Source organism: Sinocyclocheilus anshuiensis, unplaced genomic scaffold (assembly GCF_001515605.1).
Source record: "Sinocyclocheilus anshuiensis isolate Anshui unplaced genomic scaffold, SAMN03320099.WGS_v1.1 scaffold1583, whole genome shotgun sequence".
NCBI classification, from domain to species: Eukaryota; Metazoa; Chordata; class Actinopteri; order Cypriniformes; family Cyprinidae; genus Sinocyclocheilus; species Sinocyclocheilus anshuiensis.
Genome location: NW_015548269.1, coordinates 2943 through 13821, shown reverse-complemented (window position 1 = coordinate 13821; position 10879 = coordinate 2943). Strand labels below are relative to the sequence as shown.

At 37.9% G+C, this 10879-nt stretch overlaps 2 long non-coding RNA genes across 2 annotated transcripts; one reads left to right on the top strand and one right to left on the bottom strand.

Moving 5' to 3' along the window:
• Positions 1-6326: 6326 nt before the first annotated feature.
• On the bottom strand, positions 6327-7207 carry LOC107655724 (uncharacterized). Its single transcript, XR_001630481.1, has 2 exons — positions 7057-7207; positions 6327-6535 (listed from the first exon to the last, which is right to left on the bottom strand). It is a non-coding gene; the product is annotated as an uncharacterized LOC107655724 (long non-coding RNA).
• LOC107655722 (uncharacterized) lies at positions 7053-7690 on the top strand. Its single transcript, XR_001630479.1, has 3 exons — positions 7053-7123; positions 7320-7371; positions 7515-7690. It is a non-coding gene; the product is annotated as an uncharacterized LOC107655722 (long non-coding RNA).
• Positions 7691-10879: the final 3189 nt, after the last annotated feature.

The following is a 10879-nucleotide window of genomic DNA, read 5'->3' as shown; positions in this document are numbered from 1 at the left end:
GAGCAGGCAGAGAGTTCACAGATGGCCTCCTTGGCCGGAACAGAACAGGCAGAGAGTTTACCGACGGCCTCCTTAGCCTTGACAGGACAAGTAGTGAGTTCATAGATGGCCTCCTTGGCCAGAACAGAACAGGATGAGAGTTCATAATAAGATACTACTGACACCTCTGGAGGTTCTGCAGCGGATGCCACCACTTCTGGAGGTTCTACAGTAGGACCATCGGGATACAGGTAGAGTTCAGTAATGGTTCCTGCGACTATGACATGACAGGTTGCGAGTGCCTTGCTGGGCGCCGCCACCATACAAGGAGTCGAAGCGAGCGCCGCCAAGGAAATGACCGGACTCTGAATGAACGAACGTGATGTGACGTGACTCTGGATGATCAGTTGTGGTGTGACGTGATTCATGAAGATCAACTGTGGCTCGATGTGACCCAGAAAGAGCAGTTGTGACTTGACTAGACTCATAAGTATCGGCTGTGACTTGACTTGACTCATGATAATGAACTGTGACTTGACTTGCCTCATGACGATCAACTGTGGCTTGACTTGGTTCATGAAGATCAGGTGTGACTTGACTTGCCTCTCGTAGACTCATGATAATAAACTGTGACTTGATTTGATTCGTGACGATCAACTGTTACTAGACTCGACTCAGGAAGATCAACTGTGACTTGACTCGACTCAGGAAGATCAACTGTGACTAGACTCGACTCAGGAAGATAAACGGTGACTTGACTCGACTCGTGAAGATCAGCGGTGACTTGTCTTGACTCGTGAAGATCAATGGTGATTTGACTTGACTCGTGAAGATCAGCGGTGACTTGACTTGACTCGTGAAGATCAGCGGTGATTTGACTTGACTCAGGAAGATCAATTGTGACTTGACTTGACTCAGGAAGATCAATTGTGACTTGACTTGACTCAGGAAGATCAATTGTGACTTGACTTGACTCGGGAAGATCAATTGTGACTTGGCTTGCCTCATGAAGATCTGTTGTGACTTGACTTGACTCATGACTATCAACTGTGACTTGACTTAACTCATGAAGATCTGTTGTGACTTGACTTGCCTCATGAAGATCAACTGTGACTTGACTTGCCTCATGAAGATCAACTGTGACCTGACTTGCCTCATGAAGATCTGCTGTGCTGCCATTTCACGAGCGGGTTGCATCACCGGAGTAGCGATCAGTGAACTTGAATATCCCGGAGCTTGTGGTTGATTAAACTCAGCAGCCACCATTACAGGCACAGACGCGGTATCACGTTCTTCCTCCGCGACACCCACAGTACACAAAGAGCCAACAGTCAATAAAGCATCATCCATAAACTGACATAGTGACGAACGCGGACCCTCAAGTATAAGCTTAGACTTTAGCGGTTGATTAATGCCATTACAGAAAAAATCTATCAAAACACAGTCCGGTAAATCAGAGTGATAGGCAATGTCCAGATACTGTTGAATGTAGTCCTCGAGCGAGCGTGTGCCTTTGTGCAATCAGTGCTGTGTGCAATCAGTGTAATGAATGATGGGATATGTAGTCCGGGGTGATATGCAACCGTGTGTAGTGCGAGAGTCAATGAAATGGAAAGGGTGACCTCTGATGGCTAGCAGACAGAAGTTCATGGACCGGATACGTGACAGTAGTCTACTCTACCAGGATCAGGAACTGTTGAACTGTTCTGGAACAGTGTTGTAAATACAACGTAACCACTGATTTCTAGTCGTGTCCTCTTTTGGAAGGCCAAACATTGTAGTTTCGCTTTCACAATGAACAATCTTCCCACATCGTGACGTAGACATGTGGGGGTGTCTTAGAACGAGCCGTTTTAGGTAGGCGTGGTTGACTCTTAACTTTTATAAAGAATATCTCTTTGGATTTGAGACTTTAGTCTTTGCAACTTTACAGATCTTCTTTATGCACCAAGAGCTTGTATCACTTCAAAGAGAAAGGAAAAATTTAAATCACATCATATGACCCCTTTAAATACATGGTTCAAACGTACTGCTGTAATAATCCCAAAGGATTCACCTACCTTATTGCTGGCAGTTATCACTGGAGACCCCCCCCCCCACCCCCCCCAAAAAAAAAAAAAAAAAAAAGAATAAACTGTTAAAATGTGTTATTTTATTTTATGTACATTTTAACAATGTTTTTGACGACATGGAATGAATCAATGACTCACTATTTGAAGTTTTAAACATCCAACAATTAATTTTTAATTTAATCTTGATAATGTAAACTACCTGAATACTTAAGCCTGTTGTACTATATGCACTTCTGCATTATGAAATTGTCCTTATTAACTTTATCTACTATATATGTTTGTTAGGTAGCTAATATTACCAGCCTGCCATATGACTGTTTTTTTCTTACTGACTAATTTATTAAGAAACAAAATGACATTTATTTTTGCTATATATTTATTTTACAATGTATGCTCTACATCGTGACATTTAGTTTTAGTCATATATTAGTCATCTGAATTGACTAGTTTTCATTTCAATTTTAGTCAACTGAATATCATAATATTTTATTTGACTAAATATACAGTTGATTTAGTCAACTAAAATTTAACAGGTTTAGTTCAAATGAAGTTAATTAATTAAGCATTCATATTAACATCTAGTTAAACAGTTAATATTAATGATATTAAGGTTTGAACATCCAATGCAGACACATATTTAATTGTTGTAACATATAATATATCCGTGTTTATTTTAAAATGAAATAAAATCACTTCTTATAAAGAAACAAGAACATGGTCTTCTTTTCAATAAAAAAACAAACAAACAAAACATATTCATTCTTTATAACAACTAGAATACAACAAGTATGTTTATTCTTTCAAGCAGACATATATATTTGTATAAATTAAATATAGATTAATCCTTGTTGGTGCATATATTCAGAATTTTATTCCGTTCGCATAAAGTTCAAGGCATTGATGTTTGCCTACAAAACCACCAGTCTCTGCACCCCTTTACCTAAATTCATTACTTCAGACTTATGTGCCTTCTAGAAGCTTGCATTCTGCAAGTGAACGTCACTTTATTGTGCCATCCCAAAGAAGCACAAAATCACTTTCACAGACTTTTAAATTAAATGTTCCCTCCTGGTGGAATGACCTGCCCAACTCAATCCGAGCAGCTGAGTCCTTAGCCATCTTCAAGAATCGGCTAAAAACACATCTCTTCCATCTTTATTTGAACCTCTAAGTCTAGCACTCTCTATTCTAAATTGTATTCTTAAAAAAATAAATAAAAAAAATAACACTTGCTTTATCTTTTTGTATTCTATCTGTTTTCTTTTAATTTATTATACAATTAACAAAAGCAAAAAAGACCTCTAACACTAGCTTGCTCTATTCTTTTTCTATTCTATCTGTTTTCTTTTTATTTATTATATTATTTAAAAATCCCTTGCTACGTGTACTGCGTTAAGCTAACTGAGACTTATAGCATTTGTATATCATTGCTCTTTTGTTTATTTTGATTGCTTCCATTGTCCTCATTTGTAAGTCGCTTTGGATAAAAGCGTCTGCTAAACAGTGGTGGACGAAGTACACAAATCAAGTACTTGAGTAAAAGTACAGATCCGTAAAATAAAATATTACTCCAGTAAAAGTACTCCATTTTCAATTTTTATTTTCAATTTTATATTAGCATATTTTTTTTTTTTATAACCCTACTGCTCAAAATACCTGGGATTTTCCCAAAATAACCATATTTGTACTTTATATCTAAAAATTACCTCAATTTAGCACCAGCAAGCTCGTTAGCTAGACAGTTATCATCAGCTAACATCATTGACTTATTTTCAGCATGGTTATGAATAAATATTTGTCTACTCGGCTAGTTGATCCAGATACATAGTAACGAACTACCTAATTTTGCTATAAGTTTGATTGCATCATATAATAATTGCTGTTAATAGTGTTCATCGTCTGTTTGATCACATCTTTAATTGATTTTTCCATACATTTCTGCCATATGTACATAAACTGACAGTCACCACTGATAAGCTACCACTAAATATTGTAGAAACTTCATTTTCTTTTAAGTTGCTTTGCAACGATTTGTATCATAAAAAGCGCTATACAAATCAATTTGAATTGAATTGAATTGAAAATATATTATTGAAAATCTGCCCCCTCTGATAGGCCTCCTCACTCTAGACTCTCCAGAGCTCTAGATAGCAATGTCAAGTTGTTAGGCTCTCTGTGAGCCTCCTTGATAGCTGTCTTGAGCATAGGATGTAGTCAGGCCTCCTCTCACCAGTCAACTTTTTGACTACAGTTAGGAGGAGTTAAGTCACGACAGCCACTGATGTGTACCTTAGGGATTGGTACTTCAATTGGTACCCAATATTCTCACTGACAATCATTTAGGCACTCATCCCTTCAGCATTGTGGATTGGGTATTTAGTTCCCCATAGTGTCCACTAGAGAATACACTGTGAGTTGAGAGTGAGACACAGAGAGTGATTTTGCTGAATTTACTGTTAACTTAAAGGTCCCATATTGTCAAAACTGAAATTTCCTGGCTTTTTTTTATGATAACTGAGGTCTAGGTGCTATGTAACTACCTTATAAGTTTCAAAACAGTCAGTCCACAGACAAATGCACACAGCCTGCATAAAGTACCTGTGATTTTTCACGATCCGTTGGGACTTCCATAAAAAGGTGATGTCAGAGCTACTCAGTCACCGCCTTCAGTCACCACTTCGAGCACTGCCCACAGTCCCACTCTCCTTTTGCCAAACCCCCAGACAACATCGCGTCCATGCCATTGCTGAGCAACAACAACACGGAAACATGTCGAGAAAACGCTGTTCAGTCTGGATGTCAGGAAACTACATCATTGCACAACAGGGCTGTGACGGTCGCCGTGAAAACCGCGTCAACCGTTGTCTATAGGCCTATTTCACAACATGACGTCAGCAAGCCGGATGTAGGGAAAACTCTTTTCCGGTAAAAGCGCTTCCAGAACAATGGCGGAGACTAAAAGTAGTCAATCTTGTAGCATACCTTTGTGTTTCAACACAAGAAACAACCGTACTTATCGTTTCATAGCTTTCCCAATGATGAAAATATGAAAAAGCATTGGATTTGGGCTATACGAAGAGATGAGGGGGCGGCATTTACATTGAGGAAGGGCAACACTTTTGTGTGTGCTATGCACTTCACGGAGGATGAAGTCCGCCACAGTCCGGGCGTAAAAATTCTTACACCGCAGGCTGTGCCTTCCAGGTTTTCGTGGAACAACTGGTGAGACGTTAAATCACGCCAGACACGGACGGCAAAAAGAGGTGTCTGTGGTGAGCAGGAGGAAGCTAATGTTGAAATGGAGAGTGTTAATGCTGTCTTGCAGGAGCACGATTACAACAGCCGCCCTCTTCCGGGTGAGTAGCTATAGCGTGTTGTTAGCTAATACAATAAATAGCCCAGAGTCAACAAAGATAGACAGAAGAACAGTAGGTAATTGTTAATTAAATAGAAATTATATAATTGTCTAATATATACAATGCTAGATATATAAAAATACGAGCACAGTTATGCTAACAATGGAGCATGTTTGTAAGGTGAATGTGTTGTATGATTATTTGTGCGGTCTGCTGCAGAGTGCGAACCAATAACACGATTTAAATCCAGTTATAACTGTTAATTTTTACCCTTGTCAGCCCCTGTTTATACTGCTGTCTGTGGATTAGCTCAGTGGTTCTCAACCACGTTGCTGGATCCCCCCAGCACTGCACATGTTGTATGTTTTCCATGTCTGACACACCCATTTCTTGACTTGTAGTCTCTTATGAGCTAACTACCTGAATCATGTGTTTTTGATTAAAGGGACAGATCACACCAAAATGAAAATGAAAATGGTCTTCATTTACTCACCATTTACTCACCCTCAGTTTGTTCACAAAGGAAGATATTTGTAAGAATGTCAGTAATTAAACAGATCTGTTTCCCGACTATGGTAGTAAATGGTGTTCAAGATCTTTTTCTTTTTTTTTACTGACATTCTTCCAAATATCTTCCTTTGTGTTCAGCAGAACAAAGAAATTTATAAGACAATGCAATAAACAAATTCAATACAATACAGCAAATCCAGATTTGTTATAATAATGGCATTATATATTGGGGTGAATAAAGAGAATAAAGAGTAAAGTGAGAATATTGGGGTGAATAAAGAATTTACAGTGATGTTATAACTATTATATAATTGCATAAACCTGTAATAGTTATTTACCAAACTGAGTTGTTGTTCATCAGAAATGTACTCTAATAATGAATTGTCATGTTTAACATAATATAAAAAAATTTAATTAGGTGCTCTTGATGAGGCATTGGAAAAAATAAAAGAACTGGTGTCAAGCTGGAGGAACTGGTGTCGAGCCTTACCATCTCTCGAGCTTTGCTGGATAGATGGTGTGTGTCTGATGAAGACTTCAGGTATTTCACGAGGTTCTCAAACAAAAACATCCACCACCACCTCCTGCTCACCAGCCAGTAACATCGGCCACCACCCCCTCCTGCTCACCATCACTTCACCAGCCAGTAACATCGGCCACCACCTCCTGCTCACCAGCCAGTAACATCGGCCACATTTTTCTTTGCCTTGCCACTCAACAAGAGCAGGTACAACCTCTTATAAAAGTTGTGTAGTCACTATTGCCCTGTTTAATAAGAGAAGCCCCATGATATATCACTACATAATTTCATAAATTTAGTACCTTAAATTACTTGTGTACTTTAAAAAAATAATAAATAAATAAAAACATTACCTGCCACTTCTCCAGGTAAAAACAAATGTGTAATTGTAGCAACTGTTCTGTACTCATTAACAGTGTAAAAAAATGTATTGCAAGAATCTTCAGTCAACCTCATTCCTTTGCTAGGTAAATATTTCATTTTCTATTTATTTAGTATTTTGGTCAATATTCTTATTAATTGTGGCCAAGTATTAAGTAGCATTAATAGATCACCTACACACATTTTATAACAGACATTATATTTGTTTCATTTATCACCAGCCAGTAACATCGGCCACCACCTCCTGCTCACCAGCCAGTAACATCGGCCACATTTTTCTTTGCCTTGCCACTCAACAAGAGCAGGTACAACCTCTTATAAAAGTTGTGTAGTCACTATTGCCCTGTTTAATAAGAGAAGCCCCATGATATATCACTACATAATTTCATAAATTTAGTACCTTAAATTACTTGTTTTTATTTTTATTTTTTATTTTTTTTGAAGTACACATTACCTGCCACTTCACTGTAATTGTAGCAACTGTTCTGTTCTCATTAACAGTGTAAAAAAAATGTATTGCAAGAATCTTCAGTCAACCTCATTCCTTTGCTAGGTAAGTAATTTCTGTAATTTTCATTTTCTATTTATTTAGTATTTTGGTCAATATTCTTATTAATTGTGGCCAAGTATTAAGTAGCATTAATAGATCACCTACACACATTTTATAACAGACATTATATTTGTTTCATTTAACAGAAGCAGAGAAAAGCTTGTCCTAACCTAGCCTACTTTGTGACACTGTGGTCTAACTTGTCGTAAGTTTGAGTTTTTGTTACCCTTTTCAGACAGGATTGTAAGTTATATTATTTGTAGGGCTTCCCTCGACTAAAGATTTTTCTGGTCGACTAGTAGTTGTTAATTTTAAGCATTAGTCGACTATTAGTCACATGTTTATTAATAAACCATATAAATCATAATAATGAGCCTTTAATTGCATAAAGCGCTCAAGCGCACACACCAAAAAAAAAAAGGGTTGCCACAGCGTACTGGCAGAGATAATAATTATGAATGTGTCTGGGAAAAACAGCAAAAGAGACTGCATTAACATTTTAATAATTAACATAAACTAACTCTTCTTAATGACCTGCAACAGCATCTTTCAGATTTTTAGCACATTGACCTTGACTGTCATTGACTCATCTTTCCAGCTTGGGAAAAGTAAGTTTTAACAATATATTTTCAATGTTCTGTAATAAAGATTTGAAAAACATATATCATAAATCTTAATTTAAATTGAATAACAAGCTATAAAAAAAATCCTAAAGTCTACTGCAGTTAACGCTTAAATGAACTATTAATGACTAATCATCTGATTTCTTTTTCTTGCGAACTAAATAACTATTTAACAGTGAATGATAGAAACATCATTGGTTAGGCAACACTTCTTGCATATTTTCTCCCTAGCAAAACATGAATGTATGTGCCAAAGTAGAATTCATCAGCTTTAGCCTTGATTTCTTGGATCAGCTCATCATTTCTCCATACTCTCTCCACAGTGAAGTCACCCCTAGTATTTGTCACCAGATCACACCAAGATAAGCCAGTGACCATCAGCTGACCCTGGACTTGCCAGTGGTAGGTGTGTGATTTCCTTAGATTTGCTTGGCCTCCAACAAACTCGGTGTGTGATGCCTCTCCTATGTCTTTCACATCAGGGCACTTAACTTCTACCAGGCCATAGGGAGGGTCTTCATTTGGGTCTACCACCTTGCCATCTGGACTAGCACCAAGGTGTGGAGCTTCGGGGTGGATGATGAGACCGCATGGAAGTACATTGACATTGAAGGTCTCAGCATAGCGGCGAAGAACCTCTGGCTCAAGTTCCACTCCTCTACGCATTGCTTTGGTCTGGGGGGCACCTTTAATGATCCGGCCAGCAAGTGTTTTTGCAGTGGATTCTGACCTCACACGAGCTGCTTCGTAGAACTTGCTTGCTGTAAGCCAGAGGCGACGCATGCTAAACCAGAGTGGGCTTTTGGATTGATCCCGTGTTCCCTCCTCAATGATCCCTGACATTTCAGGTGTCACCTCCAGGCTCTGCATATGCATGAAGCTGCCAGGGACAAAATGATATTGTGGAAGTGTGTATTGTGGGACAGGTAATGGGGGGAATTCTGCTGCATTTGGATGGGTAAGCACATCTATTGGCAGCACAGCAGGACACTGGTAAGAAAGCAGTGAACCTTATGGGACCTCTCCAAATTTTGATGAAACCATGGTTACAGCAGACATCCCATCAACAATCTTTGCGATTAGTGGTTGAGGTCGAAGGGAAATGAGGGATGCTGCTCCAGCAATCACATCATTATCAGGCAAAGGTCCTAAAACAAAATGTTTATGTCTCACTGTGTTAATTGTTAACTATTTCGAAAATGTGTTTTATTAGTATTTGGAGAGTACCTCCATATGCTTTGTACAGAGTTGACTGCACACTGCTCCTACCAGAGGCTTTTGGCTTGCGCACCACAAGCTCATCCACTGGTTCTGGAGTTATGCCCTGACAAAACATTTATATATATTGTATGGGGTTGTAATCTGATTTGCACATTATGCACTTTAAATTTATATATATTTTTTTTTTTTCGTACTGCTTTATTTATTGTTATCTGTTGTCAAATTAAAACTGTTTGAAGGATCAGAAGTTTTCTTTTTCATTTTACCTGGGTGCGGGGTCTATGCCAGGCCTGCTGCTTGCTTGTGCATGCAAGGGCAGCTGGAACATTCTTGGTGCCTAGCGTACTAAAATGTGCTGTCTGGTAAAGTAATGCAACCAGATGGTTGCACAAACTTCTTCCAGCAGCACACGAACATGTATATGCAGTCAGTTGAGGTGGGGTGCTGGTTTCAAGAGTGATCTAAAGAAAGAGATACAAAGACTTTCATGTATTTCACATATTTAACACTTTAGTGTTTACCCAAGTTTGTTTATTGTATGTTTGGGACAGCTATTGTTTAAGTTATTTTTTATTATATGTATCATATATGTACATATACATTATACATATACGAGTATAATATGTGTGTGAGTGCATGTATGTATGTATATATATATATAGTATATATATATAGTCATACTTGCACACACACTTATGTATGCATTACTATATGCAGTATCACATGCTATGTTAACTTAATCCTAACTGCAGATGGTGCTGTTACTGCTAGACTTTATCGCTACGTTTGATATTGATATTGAGACAAGTAATGCATTATAAACAATCATTAGCTAAATCCTGAATGTGATGGTAAATACCTCAAGCTGATGTGGTTCTTCACGCTTTCTTAATGACCTATAGCACCTGGCCCTAATGACCACTTTCCCTAAAATAATGTTTGAGACTGAAGTGTCCAAACACACACACACACACACACACACACAAACAGTTATTAACGGGACGTTTTTATTATTATTATTAAACAACTTTTAAATTCATCCATAAAAACAACACTGATAATTCGGAAATTAGCTATCATGGCAGCTGTCTAACATAATACCTTGATAATCAAAAATGAATTGCTCAAAAAAGAATTTATAACCCTTGTCCGATTTTGATCGCCTCACATCTCCCTGAAAACTATCAACAAAACGGACAACATCTGCTATTCTTATTGTTGGCAAATTTATTAATGATTCGGAGAAAACGAGTTCGCACTCCATTATGACAATGAATGTATGAATGAATGAATGAATGAATGAATGAATGAATGAATGAATGAATGAATGAATGAATGAATGAATGAATGAATGAATGAATGAATGAATGAATGAATGAATGAATGAATGAATGAATGAATGAATGAATGAATGAATGAATGAATGAATGAATGAATGAATGAATGAATGAATGAATGAATGAATGAATGAATGACGATCGTAACAGGCGGCGGCGCGACCGGACGTAACGCTTCCCTACTTCCGTTCTCGGCCGCCATATTGTGAAATAGGCCTATTCTCCATTGTCTTATGTTTGATGCTGGTCTGAATTTTCATTTACTTTTTTGTGTGCAATTTTTCCTCTTTGCTGCACAGAAATCTTAACCGGGGTGGCTCCCACTGGCTC